Source organism: Dipodomys spectabilis, unplaced genomic scaffold (genome assembly GCF_019054845.1).
Source record: "Dipodomys spectabilis isolate Male_0828 unplaced genomic scaffold, ASM1905484v1 ptg000026l, whole genome shotgun sequence".
NCBI lineage: Eukaryota > Metazoa > Chordata > Mammalia > Rodentia > Heteromyidae > Dipodomys > Dipodomys spectabilis.
In genome coordinates, this window is record NW_024870703.1 from 5,344,494 (window position 1) to 5,368,025 (window position 23,532).

The 23,532-nt window shown below is 40.0% G+C and overlaps 1 protein-coding gene across 5 annotated transcripts in view; it reads right to left on the minus strand.

The window, feature by feature from the left end:
- Socs5 (suppressor of cytokine signaling 5) overlaps positions 1-22,352 on the minus strand; it is a 39,674-nt gene extending 17,322 nt beyond the window's left edge. The window contains exons 1-3 of one of the 5 annotated variants that reach the window (XR_006146950.1): positions 21,624-21,822; positions 20,770-20,847; positions 1,168-1,241 (exon numbers count right to left, since the gene is read on the minus strand). The gene's annotated coding sequence lies outside the window, so the exon portion shown is untranslated. Of the gene's footprint in view, positions 1-1,167; positions 1,246-20,769; positions 20,848-21,623; positions 21,823-22,248 lie in introns of those variants that run through there. The other 4 variants (XR_006146951.1, XM_042675447.1, XM_042675445.1 and 1 more) reach the window with 4 other exon arrangements.
- Between the last annotated feature and the right edge of the window lie 1,180 nt (positions 22,353-23,532).

Here is a 23,532-nt window from a genome sequence, read left to right on the forward strand (position 1 = left end):
CAAGACTGTAAGTCTTAGAAAGAGCTGGTCTAGGGGAGTGGGGAGGAACAAAAAATAATTAAATCTCTTTAAGTGAATAAGCAAGTATTTGATAGAAACCCAGAATTTTACATCATGAAATATGGTAAGCTGCGTTAGTTTCAGAATGTATGGGATATATAATATAAATAAAAGGACACATGTCACATTAGATCTACAATAACGAAGTTAAGTCAAGATACGGTATTTGCAAAAAAGGAAAAAAGCATCAAGGTAATAACGAAAACTCCTTTAAATCCTTTCTTTATCCTCTCAATTAACTTTACTAAAATTTTAAAAATTAAAATTTTTTTGATGATTATGATATACTTTAATTGTAGAAAATGCAAAACTGCTCAATAGCATGACTGAAAAATTACCCAGATCTAATTGTTCAAAGGCAATACATTTTATATCATTTTTTTTTTTCCCTTTGGTAGGTTGTGGGGCTTGAACTCTGGGCTTGGGTGCTGTCCTTGTCTTCAGCTCAAGGCGAGTGCTCTACTGCTTGAGCCACAGCACCACTTCCTTATATCATGTTTTTAAAAAATGTTTAATAAACACAAAAGTATCATCCTGCTTTTCTATTCATTCTATCATGAATATTTTCTTATATTTTTAAATATCCTAAAGTTCATGACTGTAATTGTTTTTATTATAAGCAGTATACTATGCAAAAATTTTTAAGAAATATGATTTGTAATAGTTTCATAGTATTTGGTTATATAGCTAGAGAATAATTTAATCATTTAAAGTTTCAAATTGGTTTAGAATAATAAATACTATCATAATAAATAACATATATACTCATTTGTGTGTGTGTGTGTGTGTGTGTGTGTGTGTGTGTCTTTTATTTCCTTAGAGTAACTCCTGAAAATGAAATCTGGGGCAAAAGGCATGAACATTTTAAGAATTCTGAACATTGCCAAGCTGCCATTTAGAAAGTTGTACCAATGAATGCCAACACTTGACTTTTTATGTGAGAGATCTACTGCAACATGATATAATGTCTTTAACCTTTTAGATTTTTTTCCTGCAATTTTATCTTTCTACGTATGTATTTGCAATAAAGGTATCAGAAATGATGTTCAAAAAAAATTCCATAAACTATGAGTTCTGGAATATTGGAATTATTTTTCATTCTTTAAGTGTGAACAGTGACAGGCCTGTAATTCCAATTTCTTGAAGTGGAGGAAGAGGCCAACCAGGGCTATAGTAAGATCCTGTCTCAAAACAAAACAACAAAATTTCTTTTCTGTAACTCTCTTACATTGCTTAAAAATTAAAAGATAAGCTAGTGTTAAAAAAAAATAAAGCCATACTCCAAAGTACTTTAAAATTTATCAAGAAGCCTGGTGCCAGTAGCTTAACTACTTAAGAGGCTAAAATCTGAGTATTGTAGTTAGAAGTTGGGTCTGGGCAGGGAAATCTATGAGACTTTTATTTCCAGTTAACTACCAAGACGCTGGAAATGGAGCTGTGGATCAAGTGATAGAGTGTCAACATCAAGTGAAAAAGCTCAGGGACAGAACCCAGATCCTTAGTAGTTCAAGCCCTAGTACTGGCATTAAAAAAAAAAGAGAGAGAGAAGGAGGAAGTGGAGGAAGAGGAAGAGGAGAAACATTAAGAGTCTGAGGCAGAAGCAAATTTCAATGCTAGTTTGGGCTACCCTGCAAGGCCCGATCTCAAAAAAAACACCAAACAAACAAACAACAAATAGGCCAAAAGAAGGAAAAACAAAAAATCAAGCAAAAGAAAAAAATAAAAGAGGGAAAATTAAACCAAACTTTTTGCTGGGTACCAGTGGCTCACATCTGTAACACCAGCTACTCAGGGGGTGTAAGGAAGACCATGGAACTCCATCTCAATCAGTATCTTGGAACAGTGGTGCATAACTGTTATTCCCTATATAGGCTTGCACCTGTGATCCCAGCTATGGCAGGAAGCATAAATTGAAGAACCGAGGTCTGGGCTAGCCCAGGGGGAAATAAAAGTGAGACCTTATCACAAAAATAACCCTAGCAAAAATGGACAGAGGTGTTGCCCAAGTGGCAGAGGGCCAGGCATGAAAGAAAAAGTTGAGTGAGAAAGAGAAAGTTGAGTGAGAGCTTAAGGCCCTGAATTAAAGCCCTGGTACCAGAACACAAGGGGGGGGGGGGGGGGGAGGGAGAAAGACAGGGAGGGAGAGAGAGAGAGAGAAGAGAAGAGGAGAGGAGGGAGAGAGGATGGGATGGGAGGGAGGGAGAGGGAGAAGAGAGGGAGGGAGAGAGAGAGGAGAGAGAGAGGAGAGAGAGAGGGGGGAGAGGGGGAGAAAGAAAAGGGAAATGAAATTTTTTAAAAGGAAAAGAAGAAAGAAAAAAAGAAATCTCACTAAGTTGTAGAAGTAGAGCTTAAATTCTGAAGATACCGAGGCTGCTGGAATTTGAGAGTCTGAATCCTAAAAGGTTGCCATAGAGAGACAAAGTTTCAGAACTCTGTATTAGTATTTCCTGGAAACTAAGGTACATATTCACAGATAGCTACAAAAATAATATTTTGAGGAAAGAACAACTGGAGTTTGAGCTGAACTAACCTGAGTTTGCAAAGGTCTGGAAGATGTTAAAGTTCCAAGCAGCAGAGTATGGAGACCTTACTGAATACCTAGGCTTGTCCTAGAATTAATAAAATTGCAAAAAACAAAACAAAATCAACTAACCAACCAAACCAAACAAAAACTCCCCAAATCACTTTAAAGCAGCAGTAGCCTGAGTAGAAAAGGAGACATATTACAGTACGAAAATAATACTAAGAATTGCCACCAATTGTTTCACCAGAAACAATCTAATCTACACAGCTATAGAAATCAGTATGGATAACTAAAATTAAGAAGAGCAATTACATAATCCTGTTATAACACTCCTGGAAATATGAGGGATATAAGTTTGCATTATAATAGAGATACCTTCATATCTATGTTTATAGTATTCTATTCACAATCATCAAACTACAGAATCAGCCTAAGTGTGCAACAAGCTAAGAATGCATAAAGAATTTATATATTACATACATATAATATACATCCATATCCAAATAGAGTATTATTCAGCCATAAAGAAGTAAATTATAAGCCAGGTGCTGGTGGCTCACACCTGTAATCCTAGCTACTCAGGAGGCTGAGACCTGAGGATCACGGTTCAAAGCCAGCCCGGGCAGGAAAGTCCCTGAGACTCTTATCTCCAATAAACCACTCAAAAAACCAGAAGTGGTGCTGTGGCTCAAGTGGTAGAGTGCTAGCCTTGAGCTGAAGAGCTGAGGGATAGAGCCCAGGCCCAGAGCTCAAGCCCCGCATCACCACTACCACCACCAACAACAAAAAAGAAGTAAATTATACCATTTTCAGGAAAAATGGGTAAAACTGGACACCATCATGTTAATGATAATACTCTGAACCTAGATCTAAAAAATCATTGAGTCTAAAATAGCACAATGGAGGGGGGGTTAAGAAACAACAGTAGAGGGAAGAAGGATGGGAAGAAGGGAATAAATTTGATTGATGTATTTCATATAGATATATGAAACTAAAGAAAATAAGATAATTAAAATCATTAAAAATTGTTTAAAACTGGGTGCTGGTGACCCATGCTATAATCCTAGCTACTCAGAAAACTAACATCTGAGGATGGCTGTTCAAAGCAAGTCTGGGCAGAAAAATTTAAGATACTCTTTTTTTTTTTTTTTTGGGTCCGGTCGTGGGGCCTGAACTCTGGGCCTGGGTGCTGTCCCTCAGCTCTTCAGCTCAAGGCTAGCGCTCTACCACTTGAGCCAAAGCGCCACTTCCGGCTTTTTTCTTATGTGGTGCTGAGGAATGGAAACCAGGGTCTCAGGCATGCAAGGCAAGCACTCTACCACTGAGCCACCTTCCCAGCCCTAAGATACTCTTATTTCCAATTAGCTAGCAAAAAGCTAATACTAGAAGAATGGTTCAAGTGGGAGAGTGCCAGCCATGACCAAAAACCTAAGCAAGTACTGCAGGTCCTGAGTTCAAACCCCAAACTAAAAAAACTAAAAAATCAAGGGGTGGAGGACAGATGAATGAAGAGAGGAAGGATGGAAGAATACAGTAATAATATTCAATGTATATAGGTAAGAATGAAACTAGGAAAACTGACGGGATAGGTGGAGTAGGGAAAGATGGAGAATGATGAATGGGGTGATATTGATTAAGATGCATTATACTAATAAACTGCCATGTTGAATTGAAACCCCTTTGTACAACTACTTAAAATAAACAAATTTAATTTTTTAAAGGTTCAAAAAGTGAAAAGGGAGATTAAGAGTAATAGGGTGAATTTGATCAAAGTATATTATATGCATGTATGGATATGTCACAATAAAATCCCTTTATACCATTGACACTAATTTTTTTTTTTTTTTTTTTGCCAGTCCTGGGGCTTGACCTCAGGGCCTGGGCACTGTCCCTGAGCTTCTTTGGCTGAAGGCTAGCACTCTACCATTTGAGCCACAGCACCACTTCTGGCTTTTTCTGTTTATGTGGTACTAAGGAATTGAACACGGGGCTTCATGCATGGCTTCATGCATGCTAGGCAAGCAAGCACTCTACCACTAAGCCACATTCCTTCTCTGACACTAACTTTTTTAAAAAGGTAAACAGCTAGGCTAGAAGAGACTGAAATGATGACTTTGAAAGTTAAAAGAGAAAAAAGAAAAAATGCTGATAACTTCAAATTCTACATCCATTGCAAACATCTGTCAAAAAAAAAGGCAAAAGAATCTGACTTTTGGTCTTGAGGCAGTAACAAGATCCAGAACTGTCCTCTTATTAAAAACAAGCAGAAAACTAGACATAATATATACTCATTTATTTATTTGAGATAAGGACTCACTATGTAGTCCAGGCTGACCTGCAACTTACCATTTGTCTGCTGAAGTCTCCCAAATGCTGGCATTACAGATGTTTATCACTTTGCCTGGACAAACGATAGCTAGAATTTACAAGGCAGAATACCACAAAGGAAGAAGAGAGAGCTCTTGAGTTTCTGGATAAATAACAATTTGCATACATGGGATATGTCACTCCACAAGGATAAATAGAGAAAAATTCCAAGAACATCACATGTATTGAGCTCTCAAGAGAGTTTCATCAGAGCTAGATCATTCAGTCCCCTTATACTTGGATAAATCAACACGATGAATGCATTGAAAAATCATAAAAGAAACAAGAAAAGGCATGTTGCATTATCAAGTCTGAGCTAGCCTTTTTTTTTTTTTTTTTGTCGGTCGTGGGGCTTGAACTCTGGGTCTAGGTGCTTATCCCTCCGCATTTAAGCTCAAGGCGAGCACTCTATCACTTGAGCCACAGCACTACTTCTGGTTTTCTGAGTGGTTTTTTGAAGATAAAAGTCTCAGGGAGGGCTGGGAAGGTGGCTCAGTGGTAGAGTGCTTGCCTTGCATGCCTGAGGCCCTGGGTTTGATTCCTCATCACCACATAAGCAAAAAGAAAAAAGCCGGAAGTGGCGCTGTGGCTCAAGTGGTAGAGCGCTAGCCTTGAGCTGAAGAGCTGAGGGACAGTGCCCAGGCCCAGAGTTCAGGCCCTACGACCGGACCCCCCCCAAAAAAAGTCTCAGGGATTTTCCTGCCTGGGCTGGCTTTGAACCCTGATCTTCAGATCTCAGGCCCCTGAGTAGCTAGAATTATAGGTGCTAGCCACCAGCGCCTGGCCTGAGCTAGCCTTAAACTAAAAGCCAATGCAAAAATCTTTAAACCAAAGAACCCTGAAAATAGAACTTGAAAGATCAAGTTGATACATAAACTACCTGCCAGAAGAAAACCCAATGTCAAGCTAGACACCCGCCCCCACAAAAAGACATTCAACATCACAAAATAAAAAATACAAGAAATGATAGTCTATGATTTGAACCCAAAAATAGCAGGGATAAAGAGAATTTTGAATAAAAAGATATTATAACAGCTACTAGAAAAGTTTAAGGAAAGAATATTTAATATTCAAAAACAACTGGATGAGCGTAATACATCAAATGAGACAAAGGAGAAATAACCAAAACAAAACCCAGAACCCAGACAACACAAACTTTCCAAACTGAATGAAAAGAAAAGTTGGTAGAGAAACAGAGCCATAGTAAACTGCAAATTAGCTGTAACCAGCCAAACTGAATGAAAAAGAAAGGCTGGTAGAAAAATGGATAGAGACTTAGTAACCTATCCATTAGCTTTAAGCAGCTATTTCTATGTGGGATTGGAGAAGAATGGGGAGAAAAGAGGTACTTGAAGGAACTCTGAAAATTAAAATTTCACGAATTTCTTGACAACAATATGCATCCATAGAAAACTACATAATACTGAAACAAAGAGATATATCACATATATTGACTGAAGAACTCTGCTGTTAATAATGTCAATTCTTAGCCAGGCATGATGGCTTGCACCTGTAAATCCTAGCTCCTGAGGCTGAGTCCTGTGGACTGCAGTTGGAAGCCAGCCTAGGCAGGAAAGTCCATGAGACTCTTATCTCCAATTAACGACCAAAAACTTAGCTGGAAGTAGAGCTGTGGCTCAAGTGGTAGAGTACTGAGTGCTAGCTTTGAACAAAAAAAGCTAGGCACCCAGGCCCTGGGTACACGTGCATATGTACACACAGGCACATACATTTGCACACTCATATCAATTTTTCTCCAATTAACAAATTTGATACAATTCTAATCAAAATTTCAGAAGGTTTTTTTGGGGGGTTGGGGGGAATAGCTATTTGTGAACTGATTTTAAATTTTAAATAGAAATGTAAATATGTAAAAATAACTAACAATCTTAAAAATGAACCAAAATATAGGAGTTATATTTCCACATATTTCAAGACTAAACAAAGCTTTGGTAATTCAGACACTGTGATACTAGCATAAAGATAGAACCAATAGATAAATAGAATAAAGTTTAGAAATAGACCTGTACTTCTTTGGTCAACTGAGTTTTTTTGTTTTTGTTTTTAACAGTGTCTCCCTATGTAGCTGAGGCTCATGATCTTCCTGCCTCTGTCTTCCAGGTGCTCCAATAACAGGCATGAGCCATCACTCCTGCTGGTCAAATGATGTTTGACCAAGACACAAAAGCAATGGCGAAAAGGAAGTCTTGAAGAAATGATTCTGAAATTGGCTAACGAAAAGAAAATATTTACCTTTTATCCCAAACACAAGTTTTAATTTAAGATAGTTTATAGATACAAAAAATTAAGCTATTGTTGTCTTCACTACACTGACATAAAGAAACATCCATCCCCAAACTTCAGAAGATCATATTCTTAATTCCTAAATTTCAGGCTTGAGATATTTCTGTATAGTCCAATAACTGAAAAAGGATTTTTGATTTGCTGTTTTCAGGAATTTACCAGCTCCTTTGGCTGGATGTTCACAACTAGTATTATATCAGTATCAACCTAATAGTATAGCTATTTCCCCTGAACTACAATAGTAGTGTAACATGAAATGGAACTCTATGTAGTTACGTTTTAGGGAAATATTTTTAAGCAAAATGCGTAGTAAGTATACCCTATCATGAAAACTTACTCATGGAATCCATTTAGCATGGTCAGTTTATTGTCAGTTCTTTATACTTCCTCGTTTATACAGTACATATTTCCCTCAATGTAAATTGTTCTTAAAATGAATTTTCAGGGGGCTGGGAAGGTGGCTCAGTGGTAGAGCACTTGCCTTGCATGCATGAGGCCCTGGGTTCAATTCCTCAGCACCACATAAGCAAAAAGAAAAAAGCCGGAAGTGGCGCTGTGGCTCAAGTGGTAGAGCGCTAGCCTTGAGCTGAAGAGCTGAGGGCCAGTGCCCAGGCCCAGAGTTCAGGCCCCACGACTGGACCCCCCCCCCCCCGAAAAAAATGAATTTTCAGTTTTCTAGTTTAGTGCCACCTCTTCAGTTAAATTTCCATGTTTACCAATAATCACACAATTGGGAGTCTAACATTCAATGCCAGTCAGTGATGACTGCATCACAGTGAGTGGCCTTCCAGACGTTCAGCTGTTACAGGCTGAAAATCAAGGGTCTCTCTCTTCTAGGTTGTCATTAAGTACTTTCTGTCACAGAACTTTTACGGGTAGTGGAATATACCCAAATTAAGAATTATTCCATCTTGTCTTATACGTCCTTAAAATCAGGTGCCCCATGTAAATACCTACGTCCCTGAACTGAATCTCATGCTCTTCTCCAATGGGATCAAAGACAAGGGGAAGAAAAAAGCCTTTGACTAAGATATGGATGAAGAAGAGTGAAAGGTCATTTTTATGTAGCCACTGTTAGCCTTTTGTAAATACTGTAACTGGCAAGTATGAAATAGAAAAGGTATAGCTAAAGCATTTGCCCTGTAAGTTGTTCACCTTTAAATATATAATTGCTGCTAAAAATAGTCCTTAAAGGAAAATTGGTGTCATTTTGAAAAGGAGATCTTGTGCCATAAATGCAGCAGAACTAAACATAAATATTAGTTCACAAACTAGTGCTGTCAAATAAAAGAATAAAGTAGAAAAACCTAACTAATAATGTTTCACTCTGAATTATGTAGTGTAATAAATGTGGATCATCCAGAAAAAAAATAATAAAGCTATCCCTATAAAGCATCTTGAAGGAAACAGAGTATCTTAAGGGTGGCATTGATTATTAAACAGGACTCAGAAAACACAACACAAAAGTAAAATGACAAACACCCATTAAAACTGACAAGTGACTGTTTGGAACAGGTATTTCACAAAAGAAGATATGCACAGAGCCAAGAAACACAGTACAAAGTGTTCAATACCAGTAATTATCAAGAAACTGCAAATCAAAATCACAGTAAGATATAAGATGATTAAACGAATACTGGTAAAGATACGAAGCAAACAGAACTCCATAGATGGTTGGTGGGAGTGTGTTAGTTGGTTTTACATGGCTATGATTAAATACTTAAAGAAAACTATTTAAGGAAGGTAAGATTTATTTTAATTCCATTAGAGGCATCAGTTCCTCATGGTGAGAAGGGCATAGTGAAGTGGAAGCTGGCTCTGGTTTTCCCCCCTTTCTTCCATCTAGTGGCCCCTATCCTATAAGATGGTGGCACTCACATACAAAATAATTAAGTCTTCAGAACTTTTAGTTATTCCTCCCTGGAAACAATCTCATAGAGATACCCAGAAGTGTTTACAATCTTCCAAGTGTATTTCAATCCAACCACATTGACAATCAAAAACCATTAGAGTATAAAACAGTAAATCTGTCTCAGAAAATATTCTATATATCTATCTTATAAGCCAGCAGTTCTACTTGAAGGTATTCACTCAAGAAGAAAGAAAACGTCTCTCTCTCTCTCTCTCTCACACACACACACACAAGCGCGTGTACACAAGAATGCTCACAGTAGTTTCATCTGTAACATTTGAAAACTGTAAACAACATTTTCCACAATAACTATATCTGTAAAATGGAATATTATCCTGAAACTAAAAAGGAAAAAAAAAAACAACCTATGATACCTAACATGGATGAACCTTAAAAGCAAAAGAAAAGAAGCCAGAGTATAAGAGTATAAACTACATTAATACACTTACATGAAATTCTAGAAGAGACAAAATTATTCTTACTGGATGTGGAGGTGGAGGTATGAGGATCACAGTTCACCTATCAGAGTAAAATGACAGATTTGATGTGCCAGTTGTAAGCAAGCAAACTATCAATTGAGTGAGGCACTGAGTTCAAGCTCCTGAATGTGTGCTTGCGCACACACACGCGCACACAATTAGTTTTATAGTCAAAGAAATCAGAACAGTTGTTGCAGGTATGAAAGGAAAAGTGAACAATGAATGAATGGAAAGAAGCACAGAGATCTTTCTGGAGTGAGTGTAGGAAATTGTGAATTAAATGGATATATTAATTGTCAAGATATTTGACTGTACATTTAACATCTATATATTTCACTATATGTAAACTGTATCTATATCTTATTTTTTAATGGATAACAGCAACCTAAAATCAAACATTTTATCTTTTTACTGTGTCTACTCTAGATCAGTACTTCCCAAAGTCCAGTCTGTGAACAGTATACGTCCTACCTCATATATTACTGAGCCAGAATTTTGAGGTGTGGGTAGGGATCTAGAACTCTATACTTTAGATGGGAGAGTCATATAATTCAAGGACAGTTAAAAGAATCTTTTTACTTTTTTTTCAGTCATGGGGCTTGAACTCTGGGCCTGGCTGCTGTCCCTGAGCTCTTCAGCTCAAGGAGAGCGCTGAACCACTTGAGCCACAGTGCCCACTTCCAGGCTTTTCTCTTTATGTGGTGCTGAGGAATGAACCCAGGCCTCATGCATGCAAGGCAAGCACTCTAACACTGAGCCACATTCCCAGCCTCTAGAGAATCATTTTTATAGGGGAACATATTAAGAAAACAAGAAGACACTGGGATTATATTGTATATCAACTAAATACACTTGGCACTGTATACGTTACAAACTATATATAACAATTGTCATGTAAGTGCAAAAGTACTATTTAAGTTTCATAACCATCTCTATTCATGTTCAATTTTCTACTTATGTGCTTCAAGGAGTTCTAATTCCAAATTTCAATCTTCAGTCATCTCTATTTTTTCCTTTCATCTCCTCTCTTCTTTCCCCAGTCTTTCTTCCTTTCCCTTCCCCTTTCCTTTCTTTCCTCCTTCTTCCCAACAATGGCGCTTGAATTCAATGCCATGAAGCTGGTATTCTACTTCTTGAGGCACACTTCCACTTCCTTTCATTTCTTACTAATCCCTAGTCATAGTTCAAACTGCTATCACTTAGATGACTATCCTATCCCTCAAGGCCCATGTGTTAAAGGCTGCTAGGTGGCAGAATCTGAGATGGACCTAGAGGGAAGTCCTTAGGTCACTCACTGAAACATGTGTTCTCCAAGGGGATTAAAGGACCCACTCTGATCTCTTCCTTTCTTTTTTGCTTTCCCCCACATCCCCATCTTTCTCACCATAACATAGTCTTACTACAGGTCTAAAGCAATGGCAATAACTGATCACAGATTGGGGCCTCCCAAAACCATGAGTGAAAAGAAACCTTTTCTCCTTGTAAAGTGATTAAATCAAGTATTTTGTTACAGTAATGGAAATCAAACCATCTTTAATCATCTAACACTCTAAGTTCTTATTAATTCCAACTGAAACTATAAATTTTAGATATGGAATCTTGTTCAAGAGATTCTTTGTTTCCCCTTCCTTTTCAACTTTCTTGGTACTATCCCTCCTTCCCTCTTAAGCATGTTATTCTTAATTTCTTCAGCACAGTCTTGTCTTTCAGCCTTCATTAAAGCTAACCCAAAAACTCATCTTTTCCAGTAACTGCTAAACCACCTAACTTAAGAGTCTTTCCACACTCCTTACAAGCACTTGTCTTTAATAGATATATTTATTTTATGAAACTGGACATCTCATCTTAATGACTCACCAACTCCATCCTCTAACTTAAGGAGAACCTTTGAGAGAGAAGTACAAAGTTACAGCTTTCTTCATGGTACTTCTGCTCATGCTATTTTTATTTTTCCCTTTGAGATGCCAGGGCCTTCAGCTCTTTATAAAGGGATAAGAAAGTAGAAAGAAAGAGGCAAAAAATGGTGGCTATGGGATGCTCTAGTCTAGATAGATTGGGAGGAGCCTTTAAGCTTCAGTTTCAATTCATACTACCTACACCCCTCACTCGCCCAAGAAGGAAAACCAGGATTTCCAAGACAAAACAAAATTCCTCCTAGGTGAAGAATAAGGAAGTATAATTCTCTAACAATTCTAGTTTTGTAACTGGTTGCATAGACAAAATGAAATAGTACATAATAGCAGGTATATGTATGCATAGATGAATACATAGTGAATGCTGCCCTTGGCACCTTCTTTATTTTATCTCAATTTTGAGTGTACTGCAAATCAGGTTTTTAAAATCATTGATTGAATAATATGATGCTTCCTCTGCTAGAAGTGTACAACTCCTCTTTACCTGCTCATGTCTCAAGATGCAACTTTCTTTTCTCTCAGGTTAAAAGCCATGGATAAGGCAGTTCATGAGACTATCATCTACTGTTAATCACCAAAAAGCTGGAAATGGAGCTGTGGCATCATCAGGCTTTAGCAAAAAAGCTCAAGGACCGTGCCCAGGTTCTGAGTTCAAAGCCCCAGGATTGACATCCACACACACCCACACAAGAATTTTTTAAATGTCTGTAAATAAATCACTTAGCTGGGAACATAATGAAGTTAAAAATAGTAATCCTCTTGATAACACTTTGTATATGAACACCACCATTTTTGTTTTCAAAACCATGTTCAACAGTCCTCAATATATTCCTAGACTTTCTGACCCAGGAGCAACTACAATAAATGCCTTCAAGGAAGCCATCTGCATAACTTCTGGATCCCCTTCCTGGGTCACTATTCAGGTCCTATAAATATAATTTAAAATATATTCTCCTAAATGCATTTTTTTGGTCTTTGCCACATGAAAACTCATCAGAGGATGTTCCTGGAGCTTCTCCTTGCTGGCTTGGCTTTTAACTACCTGGAACAGTACATGGAGTCTGCTACAAATCTGGCAACTTTCACTATCAGTCCTTTAAATAATTTATAAAAATGTTAAATAAAACAGGTCCAAGTAATGATCACCTCAAGGATAATGCAGTTAGATTGCTGTCTCATGTAAATAGCCAAAGTCAAAGACTAAATAAGTAATAAATCAGTTTCCTTTTGTCTACATGCCTATTTTAATCCTTAATCTAGGGGCAGGGAGACTGTGGCTCACGCCGAAGTTCTAGTTAAATTTCAGTAGGCTGAGATCAGAGGATCACAGTTAGAAGTCAGGCCTGGCAGGAAAGACCTCAAGACTCTTACCTCCAACTGACCACCAAAAAGTCAGAGTCACAAGTGGTGCTGTTGTGGCTCATGTGGTAACACTAGCCTCTAGCAAAAAAGCTAAGCAACAGTGCCCAGGCCTTGAATTCAACTCCCAGTACATGGGCACACGTGTGCACACACATGCACAAGCGTACACACCCCCTCAAAGTATCTAGACTTCTCAGGGATTATATTAGTGTTTAGTGAATTGAACCTTACATTTTAGAATATACTTTGGTTCATCACTGAGATGGACTAGTTCCAGATCCTTCTTTAGCAAGATAGCAGAATCGGCAAGATAGCAGAATCGGCAGCTACTCAGTCTTTTATATAAAATTTCACAATATTTGCACAGAACCTATGTACATATTTTTATATACCTTAAATCATCTTTATGATACCTGTTCCAATACAAATGATATGTAACAGTTGCTCACTACATTGTTTAGTGAACAATCATGAGAATAAAAGCCAGTGTATGTTCAAAACAGATGCTTTCAATCCAAGGTTGAGTCCACAGATGAAGAACATGTGAACAATCAGATGTGTTGATGCATGACCACAGCGGCATTTGGAAGCCAAAGCAGATGGATCATAAGTTTGAGTTCAGTCTGGGCTACACAGCAAAATACTGTCTCAAAAGGAAGGAGGAAGGAAGAAAAAAGGAAGGAGGAAAACTGTGGATAAGGAGGGCTGAATGTACATGTATGTGCACGGAGAAAAGCCAGATAACTGAAATGTATCTTGAATTTAAGAAGGTAACAGGCTTGAGACTTCTTAGGGGTGAGGTGGCAATAGGCAAGAAAGTGGGAGAAGGAATGCAGAGTTAATAACAGGTTGGCTTGTTATGCATATAAAGGCCCAGGTAATATGAGCTATCTTAAGAAGAACAGGTTAACAGCCTGTGACTACCACTGTCAGGATGAGGTATATAGTCCTCTAATCTCTTTCCCTGTGACAGTATCTTTACCAGATCCTTCTTTAGGCAGGCAAGGGTTGGCATTCACTGTTTATTAATGTAGATTGCTTTTCTATTTGTATTTTAAATTTCTTTTACAAAAGGAAAACCCAACTATTCCAGTGCTTGTAGTTTCCCGAATAGCCATCTTGAAATATGCCAAAGAAGTTATTTTGTGGTGGCATATTTTGTTTTCCCACAGTGTGGAATACCATGTAAGAACCTGTAGAAGTATATTCTTAATATACTGCATTTCATAGTAGTGTCATTATAGTTTCTATCAAATCATACCTTTAAAATTTTCACCTAGATAGAAAGGCTGGTAATTAAGATTTCAACTGTGCTACTCAGGTGCAGTATCTGAAGGAATTGTTACATCTGTATACAATAGAGATACAAGGATACTAACGTCTATGACTGTATACTCACAATAGCCAAACTATGGAATCAGTCTAAGTATCATTAACCAATGAACAGGTGAGAAAACTGGTAGACATCCACAATGGAGTATTTTTCAGCCATAAAGAATGGAGTTACATCATTTGCAGGAAAATGGATGAACTAGAGATCATCATGTTACATGAAATGAACTAGACTGAAAAAGATAAATACCAGATGTTCTCTCTCATCTGTGGAATTTGGACAAAAAAAAAAAGAATGACATGAATGTATAATGGGGACTGTTTGGGGGAAGGGAACTAGTGAGAAAGGAAAGGGCAAAAGAAGATAGTGAAGGGCTAATTTGATCAGAGTACTTAAAAAACAGAATAATGAAACCCATTAAAATTTTGTGAAAAATGGAGGGAGAGCCTCACAAGTGTAAGCCACACAAGTGGCTTACACCTATAATCCTAGCTACTGAGGAGACTGAAATTTGAGGACTGCCACGTGGGCAGAAAAGTCTGTGAGACTCTTATCTCCAACTAGCCAGCAAAAAGTCAGAAGTGGAGTTATAGCTCAAGTGGTAGAGAGCCAGCTGTGAACAGAAAAGCCAATTGAGAGCACAAGGCTCTGAATTCAAGCCCCAGTACTGACAAAAATATGTATGAATAAAAAAATGAATGAATAGAAATAAAAATGGGGGAACAATGGACAAGAAAAGGCAATAGAGGCGGTAAATTTCATCAAAGTATCATATGCATGTATGGAAATATCATAATGAAACTTTTATACAATTAATACATGGTAACTAAAGAAGTCATCACAAAAGTTTATAAACATTGAAGAAAATTATTGTTCAAGGAAAAAAAATAAAAATTTCTCAGATGCAAATTTACCCAACATTAATATGTATCAACAATCTATCCTAATTGCCTCTTTCAAGATTACTTCTGGCAGGTACTCATACTTGCAATCCCAGCTACTTAGGAAGCTAAGATGGAGGAACCTGGTTTGAAGCCAGCCCAGGCAAAAAAGTCTCCAACTCCGTGTCCTAAATAACCACACAAAGTCAGAGTGAGGCATGGTAAATTGGTAGAGAACACAGGTTGAGCAAACAAACAAACAAAGTAAACATGAAGCCCTAAGTTCAAACCTCATTATAGGGGAGGAGGGAAAAGATTACTTCTGTTTCCCCCTTTTAAAAATACAATTTAAGGTGGATAAAAATGCTTCATTTTTTTTCCCCTTTCATCCCCAACTACACTGAAGTTAAGGAATAATCTGCTTTGTCAATCAGTCCATGTACTCTGAATAATGGATGATTCTCAATGTCACAATTACTTTTAACTTGTAAAGAAACACCAACCTAATAAAAAATGAGCAATGGTTGGTAGTATTTTACTATGACAATATCCTCCTGATGTCTCCTAAAACCCTATTTAACTAAGTTATTCATACAATTGGATTATGTAATAGAGCAGAAGAAAGTACTTGCAAATTTTACAGGTCAAAATCATGTCGTGAATCAAAAAAAATGTCTAATAAACTGTGATAACTTAATTACCCTTATAATAGTAACAAAAAGATTAGCAGTTGGTCATTTTTCAAACGCTAAAATTGTGTTACAGTGAAAGAAAAATATGACCCCAGTAGCTTTGACGCTAGTAACTCTTAAAAAAAAAAAAAGTTTTGTTATTATAAAGGTGATGTACAGAGGTGTTACAGTTACATAAGGTAGGAAATGAGTACATTTCTTTTTGGACAATGTCATTCCTTCCCTTGCTATGTTTTTCTCCTTCCATCCCCACCCACAAGTTGTATAGTTTATTTTCAACATAATGCCTAGTGAGTCCCATTGCTGCATTTGCTCACCCTTTGTCCCTTCATTTCTGTGTGCCCCACCTTGCCCTCCCAAAGACAGATAATGGACAAACAAGACAAAAAGAAAAGAAAGCAAAACACCAATGAAGAAAAAAAACTTATTTCCATTTCCTGGAGTTCATGTAACTCTTATCCCTACTAGCATCACTTCAGACTAGAACTGATTCATACACTTACCATCTGAAGTACCACCCCATAACACAGTGCTTATGATCTACAATAATATCAAAACTCTACTGCTAGCATCATTAAGATGCTTTTGAATAACGTGTGGTGATTTTAATCCTTCACATGTAAAATGGACTTGCTTCTATAAATTTCTAAAATAAGGTCAATTAAGATAAGTGTATGAGCTACATCTAAAAATAATTGAAATGCTAAAAAAAAATCATTAAAGAAATTAAGCACCGGGTGCTGGTGGCTCACACCTGTAATCCTAGCTACTCAGGAGGCTGAGATCTGAGGATTGCGGTTCAAAGCCAGCCTGGGCAGGAAAGTCTGTGAAACTCTTATCTCCAATAAACCACTAGAAAACCGGAAGTGGCGCTGTAGCTCAAGTGGTAGAGCGCTAGCCTTGAGCTGAAGAGCTGAGAGAGCACGCTCAGGCCCAGAGTTCAAGCCCCACGACCAACCAAAAAAAAAGAAATTAAGCCAGGTGCTGGTTAAAATAGTGTATTAGCTACATTTAAAAATAACTGAAATGGAGCTGGGACGGTGGCTTAGTGGTAGAATGCTTGCCTGGTATGCATGAGGCCCTAGGTTCAATTCCTCAGCACCATATAAACAGAAAAAGCCAGAAGTGGTGCTGTGGCTCAAGTGGCAGAGCGCTCATCTTGAACTGAAGAGCTGAGGGACAGCACCCAGGGCCCAGAGTTCAGGCCCCATGACTGACCAAAAAACAAACAAAAAACTGAAATGCTCAACAAAGTCATTTATAAAAAGTAAGCCGGGCACTGGTGCCTCACACTTGTAATCCTAGCTATCAGGAGGCTGAGAACTGAGGATCACTGTTTGAAGCCAGTCCAGGCAGCAAAGTCCCTGTGAGACTCTTATCTCCAATTAATCAGTCAAAAACTGCAAGTGGTGCTATGGCTTAAGTGGTAGAGCGCTAGCCTTGAGCAAAAGAGTTCAGGGACAATGCCCAGGCCCTGAGTTCAAGCCCTACAACTGCCAAAAAAATAAAAAAATAAATAAATAAGAGCTCTGATATGACAGAAAAGCAATTAATTGTTGTGATAAGAGACAAAGATGTCATGAGACAAAAGATCACAATAATGAATATCAGTTAAGGGACTCAATGGAAGAAGAGCTCCATAAAAGTAATAGAATAATCTAAGAAGGCAAAACAAAAACCACCAGAGGAAAATCATCATACTTTAGGTGACACATCATTAGCACTTACTCTGAGCTAAGGGCTCAAACTGTCACCATCAGAAACATATGCTAAACCACATGGTCATAACACTAGCTGGACCTGGGTTACAACACATCAAAAAGAACTTTACATTGTAAAATTAGAGTTACATAACACTAGCTGGACCAGGTTACAACACATTAAAAAGAACTTTACATTGTAAAATTGGAGTTATACAAATTTTATCACTGAAACCTAATAGTTTCATGAAGAAAGTCATCAAAACATTCATTTAATAGAAAATAAGCTTTAATGATTTTCTTATGGTTCCACTGGCAGAAGAGAGTTGGGATTAATAACAGACCTTGTAAATTTCCTTAGCTAAGTTTACCAAGAAGACTTTCTAAAATTCACTATAATCCTGGAATAACTGCAAATCAATTACTAGCATTTTATGTTATTGTTCTAGAATAATGAAATTGCAACAATGGTGTCCAGATGACATAGAATAGAGGATGGGAATTTTCTTCCCCAGCCCCAAAGTTTGATAGTTGAGCCTATAACCTCTCAAAAGACAAGTAAGCAGGAGAAAAGGCATATAAACTTATTATATGCAAGTGTATGAACAACTAAAAGAAAAAAAGACTCAAAAAGGGAGAAAGCTGGAGATTTAAGTGGTCTAGGCAAATGCTCTACCACTTAACAAAAACAGTTTCTCCAGGGCTGGGAAGGTGGCTCAGTGGTAGAGCGCTTGCCTTGCATGCATGAGGCCCTGGGTTCAATTCCTCAGCACCACGTAAGCAGAAAAAAAAAAAGCTGGAAGTGGCGCTGTGGCTCAAGTGGTAGAGTGCTAGCCTTGAGCTGAAGGGCTGAGGGACAGTGCCCAGGCCCAGAGTTCAGGCCCCACGACTAGACCCCCCCCCCCAAAAAAAAAAGTTTCTCCAAACCCCCAGTACCATCCAAAAGGCCATGTGTAAATGTGTGTGTGTGTGTGTGTTAAACAGAGGCTAACATAGAGAGCACTTGTTTAGCATGCCTGAAGTCCTGGGCTGCATTGCCAGCATTGCTAAAATAATCACTGTTTTTCAAAAGGGGGAGGGGAAGATAGTTCAAGTTTGGAAGGGTGGCACATTTTAATCATCCACAACATTCTTTTCTTTCTTTTTTTTTGTTGGTGGTGGGGCTTGAACTCTGGGCCTGGGCACTGTCCCTGAGCTCTTTGGTTCAAGGCAAGCATTCTACCACTTGAGCCACAGAGCCATTTCCCACAACATTCTTAAAAATGGCTACATTAACTTATCTAACTTGATTATGTGGACCTAATTAAGGTCCACATAAACTAAGGTAAACAGATGAAGAACAAAGCAAAACATGAGCATTAGGTGCCCCTTAAGGGAGACAATTATTTGATCAGGCATTTAATCTAGGGATTTTTTTTTTTTTTGTAGTTTGAGAATGCTATCATTAACAGAAGAAAAAAAAAACCTATACAAACAAATGACCATACAACAGCCTTCTTATGCCTAACCATAGAAAATAATGTAATTACTTATTGTGCTCTTCTAATGTTCTAGATACAGTTAATCCTCATCTTATCCTATAAGGCAGATTCCTTCAAAACCACACTTCACAGATGAGGAACCCTACACACACAGTGATTAAACCACCTGTCTGAGAGTCATGTTAAGTGGTTGATATAAATCCTTTTTAAAAATCAGAACTATGATAGAAGTTGTGTTTCACAATTACCACATAAATCTACTGCTTTTTTTTTTTTTTTTTTTTGGTCAGTCGTGGGGGCTCAACTCTGGGACTGGTGCTGTCCCTTAGTTCTTCAGCTCAAGGCTGGCACTCTACCACTTGAGCCACAGTGCCATCTCCAGCTTTTTCTGCTTATGTGGTGCTGAGGAATTGAACCCAGGGCCTCATGCATGCAAGGCAAGCACTCTACCACTGAGCCACCTTCCCAGCTACTGCTTTTAAATTATACTAAGATCCACTGTAACATAACAAAATCCTCACACTTATGGAAAATAATAATTTTCTAGATTTCATTCTTTAAAATGTAGTCTTAAAATTTGAAAAATCTTTAAATTAATGTTAGCATTAAAATTATAGACTGCTGCCTTACTATAAAATACTCATTTAGTATTTTAATCTGGATTACAGTCTCTACAATGGGAGACTACCAGCATGTACAACAATGCAGCAAACTTTTAAACTTTAAATAAGTTACCCAGTTTTGCATTCTTTTATGGTTTTTCATCTCAAACGTCTTCATTATTTAAAAGGAACAATACCACAAATAATACAGAATCTATACTTGGCACTAGAATGCTTTAGGGGTAAACAGTATGAATGTGATATAATAGAGCTAACTATGGACTAAAATTCAGGAAGCTCACAAATCTGGACTCCAGCACTAACTACCAATTTGGTCTCTTCAAATGCTCTGGGCCATGGTTTCCTGATCTGCAAAATAACTATATCCATGGTTTACTCTTCCAGCTTTAAAATGTGACTCATGTACATACACCTTTTTTCTGAGCTTCCATTCTCTTTCTGTTTAGTTATTGCAATTAGTTCATCACCAGTATTATTTTCCTTTAGTTCCACAATAGGAGGTAACAGCCCAATCTAAACAAGGTGAGAAGAAAGCCTTCTTTACAAATGACTAGCCATATGATTCTCAAGGTGAAGAATGCAGAAGCCATTATAATGTGAAAAGGTATTAGATTTCAATATTTAGGCTGCTGTTTTGTATGCCACTACATTCTCCCTAAGGACAAATTATAAAATTCAAGGACAATAAGGAGGAAAAATATTTAATTTCCTATCAGTTATTCAAGAGCCAAGCAAGGCCAATTAAAAAGTTGTACCTTTTGGCAGAAATATTTTCCTTAATGAATTGAAAGGCAAGATATAATCTAGAATTTTTCTAAATTATGTTATTTTTATAAGTTGTACTCAATGAATCCAAGGAATTGGTTATATATATATATGAGTGACCAAGAAAACATTGGAAACATTGAAGATCTCACTGTCGAATTGTTAGCTTACTCTTTTCAGTAAAGTGAAAAACTTCTACAAATCACCACTGCCTAATCCTGGATGTTCTTGTCTCTCCTCTTTCTAACCCATTCCCAAGAGGGCAATGTGACTGCAAAACTATTAGAATTAAAGTATATAGTGGACAAAAGATTTCCAACTGTTAGAAAACTCAAGTTGATTTTAGAATTGCTTTCTAGAGCTGCCAGCTTACCAATATCTCCTTCCAGTTGTACGCTCAGTTAAAACATCTTAAAACTTCTATAGAATATGTAGTTCAATTGTGCAGGACCTTGTAAAGAAACAAAAGCAAGGAAAAGAAAGCATGACTTACTTGTAAATCCTTAGTGAAAGTCCAGACTATTAAGTTATTATTAACTATAGCAACTTCGGAAGTAGCCCATCAGTGTAGATGGAAAGGTTGCTCGAAGAATGAATGTCAAGGTGCAATTATACCAATTTCCAGCAAAAACTAGTCAATGACAAAAATGCAATCAAACATATACCTCCAATTTCAAGTAAAGGATCACGGACCAAGTCCAGCATCGAGCAACCTTTTGGTTGGAATGTCAAAAACAAATAAAGCCAAAACCTCCTGGTGACTCCGATTCCTCAAAGCATTCAAAGTTCAGAAGCAAACCAAGATGTGTTAGCACATTTAGCATCCTTCTTTAATGCAACTCATTCTCTCCACAAAGTCACTTCACTTCAGCTACCTGGATCGCCAGACCCCAGCACCCAAACAATCTCAGGAGCCCAGGGGTCTTCCCGGCGTCTGCCTCTGCATCCAACACTAACCACCTAGTTGGTTAAACCCCAAGGTGCTCCAGACCCGTCCCCCATCCATCCACGCTCCCAGGCTCCCTCCGTCACCTCCCTGGGGACCTTTTCTCCTCGACCTTGAGGACCCTCAAGTCTGAGAGGTCACCCAGAGCCCCAAATGACTTGGCCAGTGCCCCCCCCATCCCTGCAGCTCGCGCGCCGTGGCCTCCCCCGACCCCCCATGACCCCAGGGACGGACTCCTTCCCACTACCCCGGCACGACCCCTTTCCCCTTAGGCGCCCTACCTTTTTCCAACCAGAAAAGCAATTCTTCAGAAACGCCCCGAGAGCCTACTGCGTGCAAGCTCCCACTACGTGCGGCACGGTGCTCACGGGCTCGTGGCCCGGGCTTGCCTTCCTCGTCCCGGCCGGCCCATCCCAGCCCGAGGGCCGGTGCTGCCTGCGCCGGGGTGCGGAGGCGCGGGCCGGAGGCGGACGGCACCGGGCGCGGGCACCGGGGCGCGGAGGAGAGGCGGCCGCTGGCCACGGTAACGGGGGCCGGGGGCCGGCAGCTGGCCGGGCGACCGCGGGGACACTCACCGGCCGGGACGCGCGAGGCGGCCTCAGCCCGGGCACCTGCGGGCGGACGGCAGCGAGCCGGACGGCGCAGTCACCGAGAGGGCCAGTCCGGCCGCCCGCCGGTGCGTCCCGTCCCCACTGACTGCCCAGCCGGCGCAGCCTCGCCTCATCCGGACCGAGCTCGGGGACCCCAGCTCGGGCCGGATGCCCCCGCCAGCCCCCACCCCTTCCCCGGCCGCCTCCCCCTCTTCACTCTCTACCCCTCCCCCCTCCCCCCAGCCCCCACCGGAATGGAAAATACCTCCCGGGGCGGGGGGCGGGCAGGGGTACGCCTCTCTGAAGGGCAGCCTACCGGGACCAATAGCAGGAGGGGCTTTGGAGGGGCGGGATTCCCAGCGGCCAATCCGGAGGCGTGTAGGTGAAGGCCGTAGGAGGAAAGCAGGGAGCGAGCTGGGGGCGGCCCGGGAGTCAGGGAGGTCCGGCCGTTTGGGTGCGCGTTGTGCGCGGCTGCCATTTTGGAGTCGGGCAACTGCGACGGAGGCCGGGTCCGGCCCGGAGGTGGGGGGGTTGTCTGTTGGGGGGGGAGGGAGGGAAGGAAGAGCCAGTCAGGTGGGCGAACGGTGGTCACGTGGTGCGGAGGGGCGGGGTAAAGCAAGCCGCGGCCTGAGGGGAGGGGGTGGGGGCTCGCCTCCGAGGCTGCGGAGCGTCACGTGACCGCCGGAGGGGCTAGCTGTGGGCTGGGAGGTGGGGACCCGAGGTCAGCGTGAGGTGGGAGCTGGGAGAATTCCTCGTCCCAGCGTTCAACTGTGTCAGGGAGACGGAGAGGAAAATGCTGAATGAAAGGCGTGAATGCGAGACGGGAAAATGTGAATGGGTTTCCCTAGCGCCCTGCGGTCCGCAGTCACCCAGTCACCCAATCCCGAGATCGGCGGGAAGCCGGGCGCCTCGTTGTAACGCAGGTACTCCCATCCCCGCCTCTGGGAAGTCACCGTGGTCTGTCTCCTTTTTGCCTGCGCTCCAGGGGAAACACCCCCTCCCCGAGATGGCTGGAAGGTTAAAGGAAGAGAAGCTTCTCTGAGAGCTGTGATGTCTGCCAAGACTTGCCGGTGTGACCTTTATTTCAATTCATGTCTCAGCTGCAGTGCTGCCAGAGCGAGGGCTCCTGATAGGGTTATCAATGACATCCATATGACCGGGTTCAGGGGTCACAGTTAGCCCTTACGTCATCTCTGGTAGTGGTTTCTGTGGATTGCATACTTCTTGAAGGCTTTTCTACTCCCCCTTGTATCTTTTGTCCTGTTTTTTTTTTTTGGTTTTTGTTTTTGACATCATATACTCTTAGATTGCCTTTCTCTTCAGTTAATTTTTCTCAATCTGTTCTTTGTTGACTCCCTCAGAGCCCCAGGATCTGACCCCTCTCTGTCCTCTTAGGAACACGGTCTTAAAAAAAAATAAAGCACACTAGGTAATCTATTCTGATGAAGTTACCAGCTGAATACACATTTAATGAGGTTCAGAACTGCTTATGTAAGTGCCTTTTGGAGAGTTCACTTCCCTGCTAACGTGTCTAAGTTAAAACTCAGCTTTTGCAGTTCACAAAACCTGCCCCATTTCTTTTTTTGTTTGTTTGTTTGTT